Here is a 22,827-nt window from a genome sequence, read left to right as displayed (position 1 = left end):
GGTACATACAACTTTGTGAATGCTTTTTGTTCAAGTTTCTTCTTTTTTCATGGCTTTTTCTGTGTAATATTTAAATTGCTTGGCCATTTATAAATTCAGCAATAATTTTGTAAATGTTTTATTGTGTTTTATTTTTATGCTTTTATTAAAAAAACAACTTTGTCAAACTTCTCTTGAGGACTTGAACTTCATATCGGTCAATTAGTTGAAAAAGTGTACTGAGGTATTGCAGAACATTGTATTTTTAATGCCGTCACATCAGTCCGGATTCACAGGAGCATAACCCGATTTGTGCACCTTTGTGCTCAATGCTTCTGTTGAATGAACGTTGCGTATTTGCTCTTTTTACTGTACTTTTTGCGCAAGTAGAAAATATGTAGCGATGCTTCCAGCCATTGTTATGGCCGAATTTGTAAATGAGTGTCCCAAATGTGTTCAGTTCCTGTGTAAGTGTGCAGGAAAAAAGAGCATGCTGCATTACTTTTTGGGTGACACAATTACAACCACAAAATACGTGCTTCTAAATAAACACATTGAAATCAGTGGGCTCTATTTTCTACGTATTGCCTGCACAAATATTTCATGAGCAAATACACCCATGTGAATCTGGCCTAAGCCTAGTCACAAGCAGGATGCCCACATAATGCCCCAGGCTGCAATGGCAACTCATACACACACCTTGATTTCATCACTGGGGGCGATCAGGGGACAGAGAGAGTTATCTTCATCTGTCCAGCCATTTAAATGCCATGGTCAGCTTAGATAGCTAGGATGGGAGTTTTTCAGGTATATTTTACAGTCAGCACCTACTGCATATAGATTGGGTTTAGCTTCTAAGCCCTTTTTGTACTAACCCTTTGAATGTGTTTCTACACAGAGAGGGTGTTAGATTGTGGGGGCACAACGGGGGGCACTACTAGTATGTAAGGGGGCACTATTACCGTGTGTGATGGTCTACACTATAGATCTGTTTATTTCACATGTCCATATTCACACTGACAATAATAATCTTAGAAGTCTTTACAGGCTAAAATAGCAGATGATAGGGTTTATGAAGGCACTTATGACTCCTAACCCCACCTGACACTGAAATTTAGAATTACAAATTGTGGGAGGCGGCCATATTTATTCATATAGAAATACAAGGGCAAGCGCACCCCATCTCCCATCAGTATGCAGAGAGGCACAGATGGAGAATACTGATGTTGAACCACTCTCACACCTACCGTACACTGGGGGGCTGCTTAGTATTATAGCTGCACATAGATAAGGCTTGTTTAGGGTACCAGTCACACAGATATGTGTAGTGCACCATGTAGGAAGCAGCCTTAAATGCTGGGGGTCTCGGAGTGTCAGTACTTTGTGTGGTACACTTAGGATATGCAGGACAGCCCTCTTGGTGTAATAGTATAGGTGTCACTTATAGGCAGTAAGGCTGCATGGTGCACTACATGTACCTGTGTGACTGGCACCCTATACTAGCCTATCTATAATACTAGCAGCCCCTCAGTGTATCATAGGTGTGAGAGTGGTTGTACATCAGTATTCTGCACCTGCGCACCTCCATACAGTATTTTGCCCTTCTACATGCTGCGGGTAGCTGCTGTGTTCCTGCTCTTGTATCTCTGTATCATTACGTTTGGCTGTTTTCAGTGTTTTTTCTTTTTTTTTGGATTTGATCCCTTCTTAGCAAATCATTTGGAAAATGTAAAATCAGTGGTTGGAGATACAGTGTGAGACTGGGGGTCCATGTACCAATAATTCCCTGACTGACCTTTTGCCTCCGAACATATGCAGTTTTACTTCAAATTACAACAATATATTCATTAACCGTGGGGAATCACAGATTAAAAAAATATTAAAACCTTGTGTTCCATCTGTACAAGCCGATGTGCACTACTGCTACGTGTGCAAGCAGTCAGTATGTATGTCAGGAGAATTAGGAGGAACAGCTCCATGTAGGGCTATAAGGTAAGATGCTCCAGGATTGTTATTTTATGGGCAATGCAAATAGTTATTTAGAAATGTCTTGATACGGACAGAAGGCTCTAAGATTTTGTTCTCATCGGGTATTTTGCCTCGGAGTTGGATACATATGTGCGTGTGCCAAACCGTAGCCGCAATATTCTACCGGGGATTAAACTGACAGATCCATGTCAGAAAAATCCAATATGTATCTGACAACTTAAAACCCGTGTAAACAACACCTTATACTGTGTGCGGATGAGAAACCAGGACAACAGCTGGTTACAGGTACTCACCGGACCAAAACATCTCCGAGATTCTGGATATTTATATACACATGTCGCATCTTTCGCTGTGCCGCTAGGGAAGCAACACCAGCTATGACACTGGTGACTGTAAAAACATCGATTTGCTTCATTCTAAATGTAAAACAGACAAAATAAATGCTTAGTGAATTTGTTCAGAATGTTTCACATTTATGTCACATGACCTAGTGAAGATTATTACATGCTTGTCAACTCTTCCATAATGTCCATGAGCCTCCTAGAAAAGAGGAGATCGCCCTGATTCTTGGGAGAGGTGTCAAATCTGCTATATGTCAATGAAGTCTCTAGGAAGGAGCTCCATAGAAATATCCTTCAGCCCTGGCGGCGGATGTATGGCAGGCAGTCAGGGACATGCAGAATTCTTCCTTGTCTCTCCTCAGGGTTTTGATGTATTTGAAATTATCAGCATTTTAGTCATAAAAACCTGCTCAATTACTGCCAACCTCAAAATATTTACGTACGCATCTTTTTTTTTATTATCATCACCAAAACACGCGTCCAACTGGGAATTTCTAGGCAGTTGGAACCTTTGCCTTGCCCGTAAGCAAAACTGTGCCCGGTCCCTGCCCTGGAGATGCTGGCTGACTGGTCACTCAACCCACCAGGAGAAATAAGTGAGCCATTAGGGTCCCAGGGCTGAAGAAGAGGAGAACTTTTTTTTTTTTCGTGAAATGTAAAAAAAACAACTTCTATTCACCTATGCTGCTCCTCTCACTCTACTTATGCACTCCATGCCTGTACTTCTCACCAGTTAATTCTGCATATACTAATCACGTGAGCTGTGCTAACATGGCTATAGAGGCTGGGAGGAGCAACACAGGTGAGTAAAAGTATCTATCTATCTATCTAAAATAGGGGTCACGGAGAGCGCCAACACACTATGTATATATACCACAATGATGCTCGTGTGGTAACTCACCTGGTGCAAGGCATATCACACTCAGGTGATTATGCCTGCACCTGACATCCTGGTGTGCTTGTAAAGATTACTTTATCCAGGGTATACCAAAGACAGATAAGCAGAAAAAATCCAACTTTCTGGAGAGCTGCGGGTCACAGTATAACTCCATTCCTCCTAGGAGGTCGGATGAATCCAAAGAAACTACAGAAAAAAGACTATAGACCTGCGCTACTTGATATACCAGATCAATTATGCATGTCTCAATAATCAGTATTTCCAATAGAGACAAACAAAACACTTTTTTTATTTTATACAAATAAAAGAAAAGAGGTAGCAACCTCCTCAGTTTGATATATAAAAATACTTGCGGGATCCTTATGCATGCGACGCGTTTCGGCGCAATATACGCCTTTCTCAAGCATACAAATACATCAACAAACATGGGTATAAATAGGACTAAACAAATTACGTACCTATTGCAAGGTATCATTCATCAAGTGTGGGTGGGTTGCAGTTCTTGGCGCCGTTATGGCCAGGAAAGATGACGTATCAGGCATCACCACACTCAATACGGCACTCCGGATGTGACATATGCGGCCGGCATCGGAGATCGTAATGCCTCTAATGTTATTCCGGACCACGCCTCCCTAGGTTCGGTGGTGCGTATCATTAAACGTAGCTCCTTTCTACCTGGAGACACACGCCGTAGTGACGTAGCTCCGTGATTTCCATGATGAAACGCAACGTAGCGCTTCCTGACTCCGGTACGTGCCGTGATGACGTGGCTCAAAAAATTGCCGAGATGGAACGCAACGCTGCGCTTCAGGGGGCGTGGAAGCGGCCGATCATGTGACTCGTAATAGCACTATGTGTTTAATATATACGTGGCTATTTGAATAAAACTACAACGTTTTGAATTGATTACTTCATGCGGCCGATCATGAAACTTATAATGGCACTATGTGCTGAGTATACACGGGGCTATTGAATGAAACTAAAACGTTTTAAATTAATTACTTCATGCATTTCTTAATTTAAATCATTTGTTTTGATAATATATCAAATTATTTTGCATGAGACCAGGTGCCTAAACAACTATAGAGGTAATAGACATTAATTATCATCATCATTTGGTGAGCATACATTAAATATAAATTGTTCATAACTAACATTCTTAAGGTAATAATTATTATGTACATATTATAAGCCATATATAAATAAAAATTCTTTTCGATATATGAAAGCTAGCAATATAATTAATAATCAGATAAACATAGTGATAATTAATGTATCCTGTGATGATCTTCTATATAGTAATGTAAAAATATATAACTCTATACAGTAAAATGTTAAATACATATTCACATAAAATATCAATAACCAATATCCTCAACTTCAAAATTAATAATTATTCAAAACTCATTATAAAATGCAAATCGAATAAAAAACTACCTATTAATACATCTATATAAGAGGCATAATTATATATTAATATTGTATCAAAATATTTTCTCCAGAGATTCATTTAAGCCTTTGGGGAACAAAGTATCCAGCCGGAAAATCCAGAACATTTCGCGCGTTTTTAGGCGAGCGAAAGAACCAGAAGTTATCATTTCTAACGGAGTAACTCTCAATAGAGATGCATTCTTATGGTGTCTCTCCATAAAGTGACGAGAAACGCTATGCTTTTGAGAGTCAGAATAAACCAGCATAGATATAATATCAAGAGAGGCTTTCAAAAGCATAGCGTTTCTCGTCACTTTATGGAGAGACACCATAAGAATGCATCTCTATTGAGAGTTACTCCATTAGAAATGATAACTTCTGGTTCTTTCGCTCGCCTAAAAACGCGCGAAATGTTCTGGATTTTCCGGCTGGATATTTTGTTCCCCAAAGGCTTAAATGAATCTCTGGAGAAAATATTTTGATACAATATTAATATATAATTATGCCTCTTATATAGATGTATTAATAGGTAGTTTTTTATTCGATTTGCATTTTATAATGAGTTTTGAATAATTATTAATTTTGAAGTTGAGGATATTGGTTATTGATATTTTATGTGAATATGTATTTAACATTTTACTGTATAGAGTTATATATTTTTACATTACTATATAGAAGATCATCACAGGATACATTAATTATCACTATGTTTATCTGATTATTAATTATATTGCTAGCTTTCATATATCGAAAAGAATTTTTATTTATATATGGCTTATAATATGTACATAATAATTATTACCTTAAGAATGTTAGTTATGAACAATTTATATTTAATGTATGCTCACCAAATGATGATGATAATTAATGTCTATTACCTCTATAGTTGTTTAGGCACCTGGTCTCATGCATAATAATTTGATATATTATCAAAACAAATGATTTAAATTAAGAAACGCATGAAGTAATTAATTTAAAACGTTTTAGTTTCATTCAATAGCCCCGTGTATACTCAGCACATAGTGCCATTATAAGTTTCATGATCGGCCGCATGAAGTAATCAATTCAAAACGTTGTAGTTTTATTCAAATAGCCGCGTATATATTAAACACATAGTGCTATTACGAGTCACATGATCGGCCGCTTCCACGCCCCCTGAAGCGCAGCGTTGCGTTCCATCTCGGCAATTTTTTGAGCCACGTCATCACGGCACGTACCGGAGTCAGGAAGCGCTACGTTGCGTTTCATCATGGAAATCACGGAGCTACGTCACTACGGCGTGTGTCTCCAGGTAGAAAGGAGCTACGTTTAATGATACGCACCACCGAACCTAGGGAGGCGTGATCCGGAATAACATTAGAGGCATTACGATCTCCGATGCCGGCCGCATATGTCACATCCGGAGCGCCGTATTGAGTGTGGTGATGCCTGATACGTCATCTTTCCTGGCCATAACGGCGCCAAGAACTGCAACCCACCCACACTTGATGAATGATACCTTGCAATAGGTACGTAATTTGTTTAGTCCTATTTATACCCATGTTTGTTGATGTATTTGTATGCTTGAGAAAGGCGTATATTGCGCCGAAACGCGTCGCATGCATAAGGATCCCGCAAGTATTTTTATATATCAAACTGAGGAGGTTGCTACCTCTTTTCTTTTATTTGTATAAAATAAAAAAAGCGTTTTGTTTGTCTCTATTGGAAATACTGATTATTGAGACATGCATAATTGATCTGGTATATCAAGTAGCGCAGGTCTATAGTCTTTTTTCTGTAGTTTCTATCTATCTATCTAGCACACCATTATGAAATGGGGGCTTGGGCCTATGAGAGCGATTGCTACTGAGTGAGAGCTGAGGCCTATGACAAACATCATTGTTGAGTGTGGGGCTTTTGAGGGAAATCATTATTGAGTGTCGGGGCAGAGGCCTATGTGGTGCACTGCTACTGAGTGGTGGGGCTGGAGCTTTTTTGTGGGATTATTCCTGAGTGGCGCCTATATGAGGCATCACTACTGAATAGGGTCATTATTACTGTATAGGAGCTTATATAGGGGTCTATGGGCCTTAGTGGGGGTCTTTGAGGCAATTAATACTGAGTGGGTGTCTATGTGGGGGATTAATACTGAATGGGAGGGCTTACATGAGGCATTAATTGTGAGTGAGTGCCTATATGGAGAATTACTACTGACTGATGGCCTATATGCGCCATTATTACTTGGCATGGGCCTGTCAAGGCCATTATTGCTGGGTGGGCCCACCTGCTGAATACTACTGAAAGCAGTTCAGGAGAAGAGCCGGCTGGACGCGGCTGAGCTCCGACTGCTGCAAAAAGGTGAGTGTATATATTGTTTTACTTTTTACACTTTTTTAGGATGCTTTTCAGGGAAGGGCTTATATTTAAAGCCCTTCCCCGAAAATTAATACAGCGATTGCCGGTAGCCCATTGCTTTCAATGGGGCCGGCTGTATTGCCGGCTCCATTGAATTCAATGGGATAGCGGGCAGCGCCCGTGTGACCGCGCCCTTTGGGCTGATAAATGCTGCTAGCAGCGTTTTTTTCAGCCGTGACGCTGGCTTCGGTCACACGATTTTGTGTGCGCATCAGTTTTGGGCACAAAAAATCGTGCTAAAAAACACCCGTGTGACTAAGCCTTCACTTTGTATTTCTAAAAGAAATAAAATAGTAACCCCTCCGTGTATAGTTCTCAGAAGATGCTCCAAGTTCTATGTTTTACGAACAATGCAAAATAATTACTTAAAAAACATGAAAAGAGGGACAGAGGGCCCTTAGGCCTCATTCACATGGCAAAATATCACTGCACAATTGGACACAGATTCCACACCCAAATCTGCAGCTAAATCTGCACTATTTTGAAATTCTATTGAATGCTCTGCCAATCCGAGCTGTAGGTCATGTAGTGGGAATTCTTCCTCATGCAGTGTCATATTGGAAAATTAATTATGTAGATCTGACAGGTTAAAACCAATGTGAGTGAGGAATTATACTGAGTGCGGGGAGGAGGAACCAGTGCAACAGCAACTTACAGGTACTCACCCGGCCGTAGCATCTCACATCTGGCAATGATTTTAGGAGGCATTTCCCAGAGCCGTTAGGGGAATCTCTGTGACAACACCGGCTCTTACAATTATCGCTGTATATACATGGATCTCCATCCTTCTAGGTGTAAAACACAGGAAATAAATGTTTAGTGAATTTATTTATAAGGTTTCATAATAATGTTGCAGGAGGAAGTAAAGACAATTTATACTTGTCAACCAGGAATTTTTAAGACTCCCATAAAAAGGAACGACCTCCCGGATTCCATAAACTTTTTTTAAAAACTTTGCTTTATTATATATCATGTGCATCACAGAAAAATAAAGGAATTTGTTTAGATACATAGCATGTTGATTAGACAATAGTGTCCTGTACAGTTTTTCGACATAAATATAAATTTCCATTTCTTTTTCTTTTTTTTAATTACAGTATTATGAAATTATAATTATAATAAACTTCTTATAACATGAAACAATCCAGAAACCGAGAAGGAATAGAAAACACCAAATACTCAGTCTGGAGTCAAGGTGAAGTTTGCATTAAGCCAGGAGTCCCAAATCTCCTGGAATTTACCTGGGCAGCCTCTATTCTGGTAAATAACTTTTTTTGTATTAAATTGCAGTGTTTACTATCTGGATCCAATGTGACACAGAGGGCGGCTGAACAGACATCCATTGCATAGCTACCACTGTACGTGCCAGAAATAAGACCTCTCTGAGAAAAATGCATACACATTTAGGCCAATGTTCTTCTGATCATAAACCAAATAAAATAATTTTATGGTCTAAATTTATACTAAAGGGGGGTGACAGAAGTGGATTTATAAAAGTAATTATATTAGACCAAAAATCATTGACAAAAGGACATTCCTATATTAGATGCCAAAAGTTCGCTCCCGGTTGGCGAAATCTATGACAGGAAGTCGAAGGGGTATTCCCCATTTTAAATAAACGACTAGGAGTGAGATATGCTTGGTGTATGATATAAAGCTGAATCAAGTTATTATATACAGCAGGGGGCACTTTAAGGTGGGACTCATTGACATCCGACCAATCTTTGGGTGTTGGTGGAATAGAGGATTTCCATTTGTCGAAAACGGCAAGTGGATTGTGGCCTATCTTTGCCAAAAGTAAATGCGTATAAAGTATTGTAATTAAACCTTTAGGTCCCTGAGATTTGAGGATACCAATTGTAGGATATTTTGAAATATGGGTGGAGACGGGGGAAATTGGGTGTGCAATGCATAGTGCAATTGAAAATATCTAAATAATTGAAGTTGTGGTGTCTGTAAGGTCTCTTGTAGTTGGGTAAATGAAGGAAATATATTCTATTTGTATACGTCTCCCAGTGTCACAACCCCACAACCCCCAAGTTGATCCAGTATTGAGGGTCTGGAATCTATTGTAAGGTTGTGGGGCCAGGGTTGTTCCACAGGGAAAGGTATGACACAATGTCTTAGTATCGCTAAATAGACTTAGCAGCCCTCTAGACATACAGAGCTAACCTGTGCAGTGGTAATATATTGGAAGAGCTGGTAAATAGAGATGAGCTAGCGTACTCGTCCGAGCTTGATGCTCGTTCGAGTATTAGGGTGTTCGAGATGCTCGTTACTCGAGGCGAGCACCACGCGGTGCTCGACTCCATTACATTTCCTTCACTGAGAAATTTGCACGCTTTTCTGGCCAATAGAAGCACAGGGAAGGCATTACAACTACCTCCTATGACGTTCCAGTCCCTATCCCACCCCCCTGCAGTGAGTGGCTGGGGAGATCAGATGACACCGGAGTATTTAAATCTGCCCCGCCCGCGGCTCGCCACAGATGCACGCTGAGAGAGATCAGGGAAAGTGCTACTGATGCTGCTGCTGCTATAGGGAGAGTGGTAGGTGGTATTTCAGTCTTCAAGAACCCCAACGGTCCTTCTTAGGGCCATATCTAACCGTGTGCAGTACTGTTGAGGCTGCTTTTAGCAGTGTTGCACAATTTTATTTTTTTTTTGTATATCGGGCGTGCAGACCATAGCGTCCTCAGTCTGCAGTCATTTTACAGAGTATAGGGGCAGTACTGGTGAGGCAGGGACAGTGGTACAGGGAAAGAGGTATACTGGCTATATAGGCAGTGGGCTTTTTCAAAAAAATTGGGGAAAAATACTATATTTGGGCTGCCTGTGACCGTCTTCAGTTTACTGCGTGTCTGCTGGGGGTAGTAGTCGCTAATTAATACCCAGCTAAGCGTTACAGCAGGCTTGCGCATATTTGTTTCCTGGCTCTGCTGTGCGTTCCGTAACATCATTGCCGTCATCCCACCACAGGGAAACAGTGTACATTATATACGCTGCATACGGTGTCTCTGGTTTTTCACCTCACCATTTTAAAAAATAGCAGCAAAATACTTAAGGCCTACCACTGGCCTTTGGCCACTTCACTGGTTCTGCGCTGTGAATTCCAGCAGCTCAGTCATACGCACCTAGGTCTCACTACAGGCTTGCGCATAATTGTTTCCTGGCTCTGCTGTGCGTTCCGTAAAATCATCGCCGTCATCCCGCCACAGGGAAACAGTATACATAATATACGCTGCATACGGTGTCTCCGGCTTTTCACCTAACCATTTGAAAAAATAGAAGCAAAATACTTAAGGCCTACCACTGGCCTTTGGCCACTTCACTGGTTCTGCGCTGTGAATTCCAGCAGCTCAGTCATACGCACTTAGGTCTCACTACAGGCGTGCGCAAAATTGTTTCCTGGCTCTGCTGTGCGTTCTGTAACATCATCGCCGTCATCCCGCCACAGGGTAACAGTATACATTATATACGCTGCATACGGTGTCTCTGGTTTTTCACCTCACCATTCTAAAAAATAGCAGCAAAATACTTAAGGCCTACCACTGGCCTTTGGCCACTTCACTGGTTCTGCGCTGTGAATTCCAGCAGCTCAGTCATACGCACCTAGGTCTCACTACAGGCTTGTGCATAATTGTTTCCTGGCTCTGCTGTGCGTTCCGTAAGCGAAGTCAGCCTCCAACCACTGGCCAATAAGCGGCACATTTAATTACAGCGTTCTGTTTCTGCTCTATTCGTAATACACCATGCTGAGGGGTAGGAGTAGGCCTAGAGGATGTGGACGTGGGCGAGCACGCGGAGGCCCAAGTCAGGGTGTGGGCACAGGCCGAGCTCCTGGTCCAGGTGTATCGCATCCGACTGCTGCGGGATTAGGAGAGAGGCAAGTTTCTGGGGTCCCCAGATTCATCTCACAATTAATGGGTCCACGCGGTAGACCTTTATTAGAAACTGAGCAGTGTGAGCAGGTCCTGTCGTGGATGGCAGAAAGTGCATCCAGTAATCTATCTATCACCCAGTCTTCTATGCCGTCCACAGCTGCAACTCTGAATCCTCTGGCTGCTGCTCCTCCTTCCTCCCAGCCTCCTTACTCCATGAAAATGACACATTCTGAGGAGCAGGCAGACTCCCAGGAACTGTTCTCGGGCCCCTGCCCAGATTGGGCAGCAATGGTTCCTCTCCCACCGCAGGAGTTTGTCGTGACCGATGCCCAAACTTTTGAAAGTTCCCGGGGTCCGGGGGATGAGGCTGGGGACTTCCAGCAACTGTCTCAAGAGCTTTCAGTGGGTGAGGAGGATGATGACGATGAGACACAGTTGTCTATCAGTGAGGTAGTAGTAAGGGCAGTAAGTCCGAGGGAGGAGCGCACAGAGGATTCGGAGGAAGAGCAGCTGGACGATGAGGTGACTGACCCCACCTGGTTTGCTAAGCCTACTGAGGACAGGTCTTCAGAGGGGGAGGGAAGTGCAGCAGCAGGGCAGGTTGGAAGAGGCAGTGTGGTGCCAGGGGTAGAGGCAGGGCCAGACCGAATAATCCACCAACTGTTTCCCAAAGCGCCCCCTCGCGCCATGCCACTCTGCAGAGGCCGAGGTGCTCAAAGGTGTGGGTTTTTCACTGAGAGTGCAGACGACCGACGAACAGTGGTGTGCAAGGTTTGTCGCGCCAAGATCAGCCGGGGAGCCACCACCACCAGCCTCACCACCACCAGCATGCGCAGGCATATGAAGGCAAGCACCCCACAAGGTGGGACGAAGGCCGTTCACCGCCTCTGGTTTGCACCACTGCCTCTCCCCCTGTGCCCCAACCTGCTACTGAGATCCAACCCCCCTCTCAGGACACAGGCATGACCGTCTCCCAGCCTGCACCCACACCCTTACCTCTTCTGTCCTCGCCCCCATCCACCAATGTCTCTCAGCGCAGCGTCCAGCCGTCGCTAGCGCAACTGTTTGAGCGCAAGCGCAAGTACGCTGCCACACACCCGCACGCTCAAGCGTTAAACGTGCACATAGCCAAATTGACCAGCCTGGAGATGCTGCCGTATAGGCTTGTGGAAACGGAGGCTTTCAAAAACATGATGGCGGCGGCGGCGGCCCCGCGCTACTCGGTTCCCAGTCGCCACTACTTTTCCCGATGTGCCGTCCCAGCCCTGCACGACCACGTCTCCCGCAACATTGTACGCGCCCTCCTCAACGCGGTTACTGCCAAGGTCCACTTAACAACGGACACGTGGTCAAGCACAGGCGGGCAGGGCCACTATATCTCCCTGACGGCACATTGGGTGAATTTAGTGGAGGCTGGGACCGAGTCAGAGCCTGGGACCGCTCACATCCTACCCACCCCCAGAATTGCGGGGCCCAAATCGGTGCTGGTATCTACAGGGGTGTATGCTTCCTCCATTAAACCACCCACCTCCTCCTACTCAACCTCTGTCTTGCAATCAAGATGTGTCAGCAGCAGCACGTCGCCAGCAGTCGGTGTCGCGCGGCGTGGCAGCACAGCGGTGGGCAAGTGTCAGCAGGCCGTGCTGAAACTACTCAGCTTAGGAGAGAAGAGGCACATGGCCCACGAACTGCTGCAGGGTCTGACAGAGCAGACCGACCGCTGGCTTTCGCCGCTGAGCCTCCAACCGGGCATGGTCGTGTGTGACAACCGCCGTAACCTGGTGGCGGCTCTGCAGCTAGGCAGCCTCACGCACGTGCCATGCCTGGCCCACGTCTTTAATTTGGTGGTTCAGCGGTTTCTGAAAAGCTACCCACGCTTGTCAGACCTGCTCGGAAAGGTGCGCCGGGTCAGCGCACATTTCCGCAAGTCCAACACGGACGCTGCCACCCTGCGGACCCTGCAACATCGGTTTAATCTGCCAGTGCACCGACTGCTGTGCGACGTGCCCACACGGTGGAACTCTACGCTCCACATGTTGGCCAGGCTGTATGACCAGCGTAGAGCTATAGTGGAATACCAACTCCAACATGGGTGGCGTAGTGGGAGTCAGCCTCCCCAATTCTTTACAGAAGAGTGGGCATGGATGGCAGACGTCTGCCAGGTCCTTGGAAACTTTGAGGAGTCTACCCAGATGGTGAGCAGCGATCCTGCCATCATTAGCGTCACCATTCCTCTGCTATGCCTCTTGAGAAGTTCCCTGCAAAGTATAAAGGCAGACGCTTTGAGCTCGGAAATGGAGGCGGGGGAAGACAGTATGTCGCTGGATAGTCAAAGCACCCTCATGTCTATATCTCAGCGCGTTTTGGAGGAGGAGGGGGAGGAGCATGAGGAGGAGGGGGAAGAGACAGCTTGGCCCACTGCTGAGGGTACCCATGCTGCTTGCCTGTCATCCTTTCAGCCTGTATGGCCTGAGGAGGAGGAGGAGGATCCTGAAAGTGATCTTCCTAGTGAGGACAGCCATGTGTTGCGTACAGGTACCCTGGCACACATGGCGGACTTTATGTTAGGATGCCTTTCTCGTGACCCTCGCGTTACACGCATTCTGGCCATTACGGTTTACTGGGTGTACACACTGCTCGACCCACGATATAAGGAGAACCTTTCCACTCTCATACCCGAAGAGGAAAGGGCTTCGAGAGTGATGCTATACCACAGGACCCTGGTGGACAAACTGATGGTAAAATTCCCATCCGACAGCGCTAGTGGCAGAAGGCGCAGTTCCGAGGGCCAGGTAGCAGGGGAGGCACGGAGATCAGGCAGCATGTACAGCACAGGCAGGGGAACACTCTCCAAGGCCTTTGCCAGCTTTATGGCTCCCCAGCAAGACTGTGTCACCGCTCCCCAGTCAAGGCTGAGTCGGCGGGAGCACTGTAAAAGGATGGTGAGGGAGTGCGTAGCCGATTGCACGACCATCCTCCATGACACCTCTGCTCCCTGCAACTACTGGGTGTCGAAGCTGGACACGTGGCCTGAACTCGCGCTGTATGCCCTGGAGGTGCTTGCTTGCCCTGCGGCTAGCGTCTTGTCAGAGAGGGTGTTTAGTGCGGCTGGGGGAATCATCACAGATAAGCGTACCCACCTGTCAACTGACAGTGCCGACAGGCTTACACTCATAAAGATGAACAAAGCCTGGATTTCCCCAGACTTCTCTTCTCCACCAGCGGATAGCAGCAGTACCTAAACAATACGTAGGCTGCACCCGCGGATGGAAGCATCGTTCTCTATTAGAGATGAGCGAGCATACTCGTCCGAGCTTGATGCTCGTTCGAGTATTAGGGAGCTCGAGATGCTCGTTACTCGAGACGAGAACCACGCCGTACTCGTCTTGATTAAACGACCACTGACCATTGAATTTAATGGAGCCGGCAATGTAGCCGACTCCATTGAAAGCAATGGGCTGCCGTGATCTCAGGATGAATTTTCGGGAAGGGCTTAAAAATATAAGCCCTTACCTGAAAATCATCCTAAAATGTGTAAAAATAAAAAAAATAAAAAAATGTCAGCATAAAGATCGTTCTCCTCTGCCATAGCTGTAACAGCTGTGGCAGAGAAGAATGATGTTAGCCCATTGAATTCCATGGAGCCAGCAATACAGCCGGCTCCATTGAAAACAATGGGCTGCCGGCGAGCGCGGGATGAATTTTCGGGAAGGGCTTTAAAATATTAGCCCTTACCTGAAAATCATCCTAAAATGTGTAAAAATAAAAAAAAAATGTATACTCACCTTTCCGCTGCAGCTGGAGTTCAGCCGCGTCTGGCCGGCAGTTCTCCTGAACTGCTCTCTGTAGTATTCAGCAGGTGGGGATTTAAAATCCCCGCCTGCTGAATGAGCTGCCTCTGATTGGTCACAGCCTCACCAATTAGAGGCAGCTCTCACTCACACCCATTCATGAATTCATGAATGGGTGTGAGTGAGAGCTGCCCCTGATTGGTCCCTGCGCTGAGCCAATCAGAGGCAGCTCTCACTCACACCCATTCATGAATTCATGAATGGGTGTGAGTGAGAGCTGCCTCTGATTGGTCAGGCTGTGACCAATCAGAGGCAGCTCATTCAGCAGGCGGGGATTTTAAATCCCTGGCTGCTGAATACTACAGAGAGCAGTTCAGAGAACTGCTGCCGGCCGCCGCTAAACTCCGTCTGCCGGGACCGGGTGAGTATATATATTTTTTTTATTTTTACACATTTCTGGATGAATTGCAGGGAAGGGCTTATATATTTAAGCCCTTCCCGAAAATTCATCCTGCGATCGCCCGCAGTGCATTGCTTTCAATGGAGCCGGCTGTATTGCCGGCTCCATTGAATTCAATTGGCTAACATCGTTCTTCTCTGCCACAGCTGTTACAGCTGTGGCAGAGGAGAACGATCTTTATGCTGACAGTGCGTTGGGGGGGGGGGTGTCTCACTCCGGCGCTCACCGGCAGCCCATTGCTTTCAATGGAGCCGGATGTATTGCCGACTCCATTGAATTTAATGGGCTAACATCGTTCTTCTCTACCACAGCTGTTACAGCTGTGGCAGAGGAGAATGATCTTTATGCTGACATAAAAAAAAAAAAATTATTTTTACACATTTTAGGATGATTTTCAGGGAAGGGCTTATATTTTTAAGCCCTTTCCGAAAATTCATCCTGAGATCGCCGGCAGCCCATTGCTTTCAATGGAGCCAGCTGTATTGCCGGCTCCATTGAATTAAATGGGCTAACATCGTTCTTCTCTGCCACAGCTGTTACAGCTGTGGCAGAGGAGAACAATTTTTATGCTGACAGTGGGGGGGGGGGCACTCTTGCCGCTATTGTGGCTTAATAGTGGGACCTGGGAACTTGAGATGCAGCCCAACATGTAGCCCCTCGCCTGCCCTATCCGTTTCTGTGTCGTTTCCATCACTTTCCTGAATTTCCCAGATTTCACATATGAAAGCCTTAGCGAGCATCGGCGATATACAAAAATGCTCAAGTCGCCCATTGACTTCAATGGGGTTCGTTACTCGTAACGAACCCTCGAGCATCGCGGTAAGTTCGACTCGAATAACGAGCACTCGAGCATTTTGCTGCTCCCTCATCTCTATTCTCTATCACCATATAAAACGGGGACCTTTTAGCTTCTTCAATCTGTGTATTATATTCATTCTCCTTTTCCTGCTCCTCCTCCTAAAACCTCACGTAATCACGCCGAACGGCCAATTTTTCTTAGGCCCACAAGGCTCAGTCATATTACTTTTGTAAACAATGTTTTTACGTTTCAATTCTCATTAAAGCGTTGAAACTTGCACCTGAACCAATTTTTATTTTAACTGGGCTGCCTCCAGGCCTAGTTACAAATTAAGCCACAGTAACCAAAGCGTTTAATGGGTTTCACCTGCCCTCTTGGTTGGGCATGGGCAATTTTTCTGACGTACATTAGTACTGTTGGTACACAAATTTTTTGGAGCCCTCGCCTACAGTGTAATCCTAGTAATTTTTATGGGCTACGCCTGCACTCATGGTACAGCAAGGTGTGTGGGGTTGGCCTACACTTTTGCTACATAAATGTAACTGGGGCCTTGTCTATACTGCAACTACTGAAATGTGAAAGAGACTGTTATCTCCCTAAACTGCTGCAACGGGAATGTCACTGTGGCCTGTCTTGACTGCTACTACTACTGAAATGGAACTAATACTGTGCTCCCCCTATACTGCTGCTAGTGATATGTTACTGGGGCCTGTCCCTAATGCTACCGCTGAAATGTTGCTAATTCTGGGCTCTGACTATATCGCTGCTAATGCTATGTCACTGTGGTGTGGAAACGGAGGCTTCCCAAAGACATGATGGTGGCGAGGCCATTTCCCACCAACGCGGTTACTGTTAAGGTACATATTACTAGTCTGACTGGGGTATGCACTGTGGGCCGAAGCACACCTGTATTGTATGTGACGTTAGCTCTGTTGAGCAGGGCACTGCAATGGGATACATTTATGTACCGCCAATGGGTTCCAGGGAGCCACCCATGCTGTGGGTCCACAGGGACTTCACATTAGGGATTTGTACCTGCCAGTGTCTATGTATTAAAAACCCCGGTCAGACTGGGGCATGCAGTGTGGGCCGAAGCCCACCTGCATTTAATCTGACGTTCCCTCAGCTGTGCTGGCAATGCAATGGGATTTATTTATGTACCGCCGGTGGCTTCCTGGGACCCACCTATGCTGTCGGTCGACACAGAGTTGTAACTGCATGTGTCTACTTATAAAGAACCCCAGTCTGACTGGGGCATGCAGTGTGGGCCGAAGCCCACCTGTATTTAATCTGACGTTAGCTCTACTATCCGGGGCACTGCATTGGGACAAACTACAGGAGCAATACAGCGCTAATGAGACGTGCACAGCTACGCTAGCATTGAAGTCCGCTGTAGGCACGCGATTGCTGAGGGTTTGTGCAGAGGCCTATGTCCTGGGTGCAGTGAAAGTCCGCTTCCAGCCTAGGATTGCTGAATCTGTGGGCCGAGGCCTATGCCGTGGGCGCGGTGCAAGTCTGCCATGTTTGGCCGCTCAGATCAATTTTTTGTTCATGTCTTGGGTTGCCTAGGACCCACCTATGCTGTTGGTGCAAACTTAGTTCCCATTGCGGTGTTTGACCTGTCTGGCACAAAGGCACTGACTTACTTGGGTAGGGGGCAGAGAGCTGACGGCTTTCCCCTTGCAGTGTGGATTGAGCTATGCGACACCTTGACAGAATGAATACTGTGTGGCACATGGATTCCCCATTGCTATGCCCACGTTTGCAGCTCCTGACGGAGGTGGCACAGGATTGGAGTTCTCATTGCTTCTGTACAGCATTGTGGGCTATTGCCCCGCCCCTTTTAAAGAGGGTCGCTGCCCGGCCCTGCCAGCCCTCTGCAGTGTGTGCCTCCGGTTCCTCCTCACGGCAGAAGCACTTATAAATAGACATGAGGGTGGTGTGGCTATGAGGCCAGCGTGTGGCAGGAGGGCAGCTGAAGGCTGCGCAGGGACACTTTGGTGTGCGCTGTGGACACTGGGTCGTGCGGGGGGGGGGGGTTGGGCAGCATGTAACCCAGGAGAAGTGGCAGCGGAGTGTCATGCAGGCAGTGATTGTGCTTTGTTGGAGGTAGTGTGGTGCTTAACTAAGGTATGCCTTGCTAATGAGGGTTTTTCAGAAGTAAAAATTGTTGGGAGGGGGGGCCACTCTTGCCGCTATTGTGGCTTAATAGTGGGACCTGGGAACTTGAGATGCAGCCCAACATGTAGCCCCTCGCCTGCCCTATCCGTTTCTGTGTCGATCCCATCACTTTCTTGAATTTCCCAGATTTTCGCAAATGAAAACCTTAGCGAGCATCGGCGATATACAAAAATGCTCGAGTCGCCCATTGATTTCAATGGGGTTCGTTACTCGAAACGAACCCTCGTGCATCGCGGAAAGTTCGACTCGAGCAACGAGCACCCGAGCATTTTGGTGCTCGCTCATCTCTACTGGTAAACTCTGGGTACTCTAAATAATTTAATAAATTGTTACCCTTCACCTGTTCCGTAAGATATTGGTCCATAATGGGTAGTTCACTGCTATAAAAGCACATCTGGATATTCCGTAGCTGTACTGCCAGATAGTATAATTGGAGGTCCGGGAGGGCCATGCCAGCTTGATCCTTAGGCCTTTGTAATATGGACAAACTCAATTTAGAATAAAGGATATTAAAAGGCAGTTGAATGAGTAAAAAATCGTTTTGGTATATTTAATGGCATATGTTGTAAGACATACAGACACTTAAGCTGTATAGCCATTTTGACGAGATTTATGCCCAGCTACCGAAAGTGGTAATTTAGATCATCGTTTAAATTTTATAAATTCCTGTAACAGGATAATGTTGTCTGTTATAGCATTGTTATAGTCAAGAGTCATGTTTATTGCTAAATATTTTAATATAGATACCACAGCTAATCCATATTTGGTAACGCAGGGGTCATCCCTTTGATTCTGGGCTGTTTATAGAATAGTGGATTTAGTCCAGTTAACATGTAGGCCAGAAAATTGAGCTAATTCATTAATATGTATCATAGATTGAGAGAAAGACATTCCTGGATTGGTTAGAAATAGAATTGTGTCGTCCGCATATAAACCTACTTTACTTTCAAGTACTCTCCAACTACTACCAATTATTGTAGGAGTACATCAAAGGCGGATCACCAGGGTTTCTATAGCTATAGCTAACAAGGCTGGAAATAAGAGGCACCACTGACCGGTACCCCACGAGAGCAAAAGGCTGGTTGATGGAATACCATTTATTATTACATTGGCTTTCGGGGATTTATATATAATTCTTATCCATTGCATAAACCGAGGCCCAAACACAAAGCGAGTGAGGCAGGCTTCTAAAAAGTTCCACTCTAGAGAGTCAAAGGCTTTCATCATATCTAGAGACACAAGGGCCCAAGGCATGTTGTATTGTCTACCTAGTTGAAAAGGTATTTGAAATTTACAGATATTAATAGTTGTAGACTTTCCTGGCATAAAGCCCGTCTGATCAGGGTGAATAATAGATAAAATGACCTAATTCAATCTAGTGGCCAAGATTTTGGTTATAATTTTATAATCTGTGTTAACTAACGAGATAGGATGATAAGAGCCACAGTCCGCAGGGTCCTTGTTAGGTTTTAGTATAACTACAATGGTCGCTTCATAAAAAGAGGGAGGGAGGTATTCTTTTAAAAGGGCCTGCTGCAAAGTATCATGTAAGAGCACAGATAATTGCTCGTGATATTTCTGATATATTTCCACAGGAAGGCCATCAGGACCTGGGGACGTATTAAGCGCCCTGTCTTTAATTGTCTGTTCGACGTCATCTAGTGTAATCGGGGCATCTAGGAAAGCTACCTGTTCAGTGGATAATGGGTAGGTCAGATCTTGCAGATAATTAAGGATGTCCAGGGTGGTGGTGTTAATGGAGGAGCTATAAAGGTTAGTGTAGAACTCCTTAAAACAGACCGTGATAGATTGTGCATCTGTAAGCTCTAAGCCTTGTGGGCTCTTTATCTTTAGAATAGTATTGGCTTGGTTTTCTGGTTTATTAAGGTTAGCTAACAAATGGCTGGACTGGTTGCCAAGCTCAAAGTAGTATTGTCTAGTGAACAATAGTTTACGTTTGGTTTTGGCAAGGATTTAATGCTTGTGAAGTCGAGAAAGGCTGAGCCAATTCATTGTATTGGTCTCTGTGGGGTAAGAAATATATAATTTTTCAGCCTCAGATGCCCGAGTTTCAAGTTTCTTATCAACCTGGGATGTGTTTTTTTTTTCTTTTTTAAATATAGGGGATGGTGGATTTGAGGCATCCTCTGAGATATGCCTTGAAGGTATCCCATTTCAAGGCATAGTGGGTATTACCATCATGAGCATCCAAAAACATAGAAATATGAGTGGGTGTGTGATCGTTGGATTTCAAAAGTTTGAGCCAGAAAGGGTGTAGCTTCCAGGTTGGGATGATTATGTGACTGGGACATTTCAGAGATAATAGCGGGCTATGATCTGATATTCCACGCAAGCAGTGAGTTATGTTCGATAAATAAACCGCTAAGGCCGGGGAATTCAATATATAATCAATCCTTGAGTTATGTGTTATGACCTGAGGAGTGACAGGTGTATATGTTTCAGGATGACATAGGTGCCAAAGATCGACCCAGCCAACACGTTTAATCAGCTGTTGCTTAGAAGAACTATTTATACTAGACTAGCTGATATACCCGGCTTCGCCCGAGTTAATTTGGTACTGGTGTTTATCTGGTGTTCACATGGAAAATCTTATGAAGTCGTGGTTACTTTAGAGATACTGAGGAAAAAGATATGTTCACCATTTTGCATAGTTCTCTGCGTTACCCAGAAAATACCACGTGGAGGTAACCATGCGACGCTTCCTTTATATAAAATGACTTCAGGAAGTGAGAGAATTAGATTACATACGTAAAATTTGGACACTAATTCTTTTGCGCTTAGAATTGAATAATCGAGTTGGGACCCATTAGCTTTTCATATTTATGACACAATCAATGCTTGTGCCAAATTTCATGTTTCTATGACATTGGGAAGTGAGAGATTTAGATTATGTACGTAAAATTTGGACGCTAATTCTTTTGCGCATAGAATTGAATAATGGAGTTGGGACCCATTAGCTTTTCCTATTTATGACATAATCAATGTTCGTGCCAAATTTCCCGTTTCTATGACACCGGAAAGTGAAGAAATTACATTCCGCACGTAAAATTTGGACGCTAATTCTTTTGCGCATAGAATTTAATAATCGAGTTGGGACCCATTAGCTTTTCCTATTTATGACATAATCAATGCTCGTGCCAAATTTCACGTTTCTATGACACCGGAAAGTGAAAAAATTACATTCCGCACGTAAAATTTTGATGCCAATTCTTTTGCGCTAGAATTGAATAATCGAGTTGGGACTTATAAACTTTTCCTATTTATGACATAATCAATGCTCGTGCCAAATTTCACGTTTCTATGACACCAGAAAGTGAAAAAATTACATTCCGCATGTAAAATTTTGACGCCAATTCTTTTGCGCTAGAATTGAATAATGGAGTTGGGACCTATGAACTTTTCCTCTTTCTGACATAATCAATGCTCGTGCCAAATTTCACGTTTCTATGACACCGGAAAGTGAGAAAATTAGATTACGTACGTAAAATTTGGACGCCAATTCTTTTGCGCATAGAATTGAATAATCATGTTGGGACCTATGAACTTTTCCTATTTATGTCATAATCAATGCTCGTGCCAAATTTGAAGTTTTTATGACATTGGGAACTGAGAGATTTAGATTATGTACGTTAAATTTCGACGCCAATTCTTTTGCGCTAGAATTGAATAATCGAGTTGGGACCCAATTACTTTTCCTATTTTGGACATAATCTATGCTTGCGCCAAAATTCATGTTTCTACGACATCGGGAAGTTGGAGAACCTTTGACGAGTCAGTCAGTCAGTGAGTCAGTCAGTGAGTCAGTCAGTCAGTGAGTCAGTCAGTGAGTCAGTGAGTCAGTGAGTCAGTCAGTCAGTCAGTCAGTGAGTCAGTGAGTCAGTGAGTCAGTGAGTCAGTCAGTCAGTCAGTCAGTCAGTGAGTCAGTGAGGGCTTTCAGCTTTATATATATAGATATGCCCAGAGTAAATTTAAATCTATCTTTAGCTGGGTCCATCACCTGGTTAAAGTCCCCCATACAGACAACATATGCCAGAGGATATTGGTGTGCAAATACAATAGCTGCCTGCAGAATATAAAAGTTATTATGAGGCAAAACATTAACACTTTCCAATCCACTGCCTGACGTCTAAAGACATTCTGATTGAAGGCTGTACAGTACTGATGTCGAAAAACATCCGGCAGGGTATTATTATTGTAGATTACTGGCCGCTCTGTTGTCAGGGGGTCTCTCCAGCATATCCAGCTTATATACAGCAGTACTGCCTCTAGCCAGCAGATGGCTCAATTGTATACTGGCAAGAGGAGTAAGCCCCCTAGGAAACCCTGAATCCAAAATTGGATTGCAAAGGGTTAATAGGATTCCACCGTAATGATTTATGATTGGTAAGCAAGACTCCTCTGGAAAAAGAGGTATGAAAGGAGTGACATGCCCATTAGAAACAAGGTTTTTTGAGGACATCAGCTTTGTCTAGGGTAAGATGAATTTCTTGCAATCCTTTAATCTGGGGGTTGGGTTGTTTAATGCAAGAAAAAAACGCTTTGCGCTTTGGCTCCGGAACCTAAACAATGATGAGGTAAACCATAATCAGAATTCCTATATAATAAAGTAGAATGATTTGGTAAATTCAGAAAGAAATATCTATACCAGCATAGATTTATC

At 44.4% G+C, this 22,827-nt stretch overlaps 1 long non-coding RNA gene across 1 annotated transcript in view; it reads right to left on the bottom strand.

Annotated features, from left to right (window-relative positions):
* Positions 1 to 2,267: 2,267 nt before the first annotated feature.
* The window catches only part of LOC136614695 (uncharacterized), a 39,051-nt gene continuing 18,491 nt past the window's right edge, over positions 2,268 to 22,827 (bottom strand). Inside the window, exons 2-3 of the long non-coding RNA XR_010790960.1 lie at positions 7,698 to 7,820; positions 2,268 to 2,384 (exon numbers count right to left, since the gene is read on the bottom strand). This is a non-coding gene — a long non-coding RNA (uncharacterized lncRNA). The remainder of the gene's footprint in view (positions 2,385 to 7,697; positions 7,821 to 22,827) is intronic.

This window comes from Eleutherodactylus coqui, chromosome 1 (genome assembly GCF_035609145.1).
Source record: "Eleutherodactylus coqui strain aEleCoq1 chromosome 1, aEleCoq1.hap1, whole genome shotgun sequence".
NCBI classification, from domain to species: Eukaryota; Metazoa; Chordata; class Amphibia; order Anura; family Eleutherodactylidae; genus Eleutherodactylus; species Eleutherodactylus coqui.
This window is presented reverse-complemented; position numbering and strand designations above follow the sequence as displayed.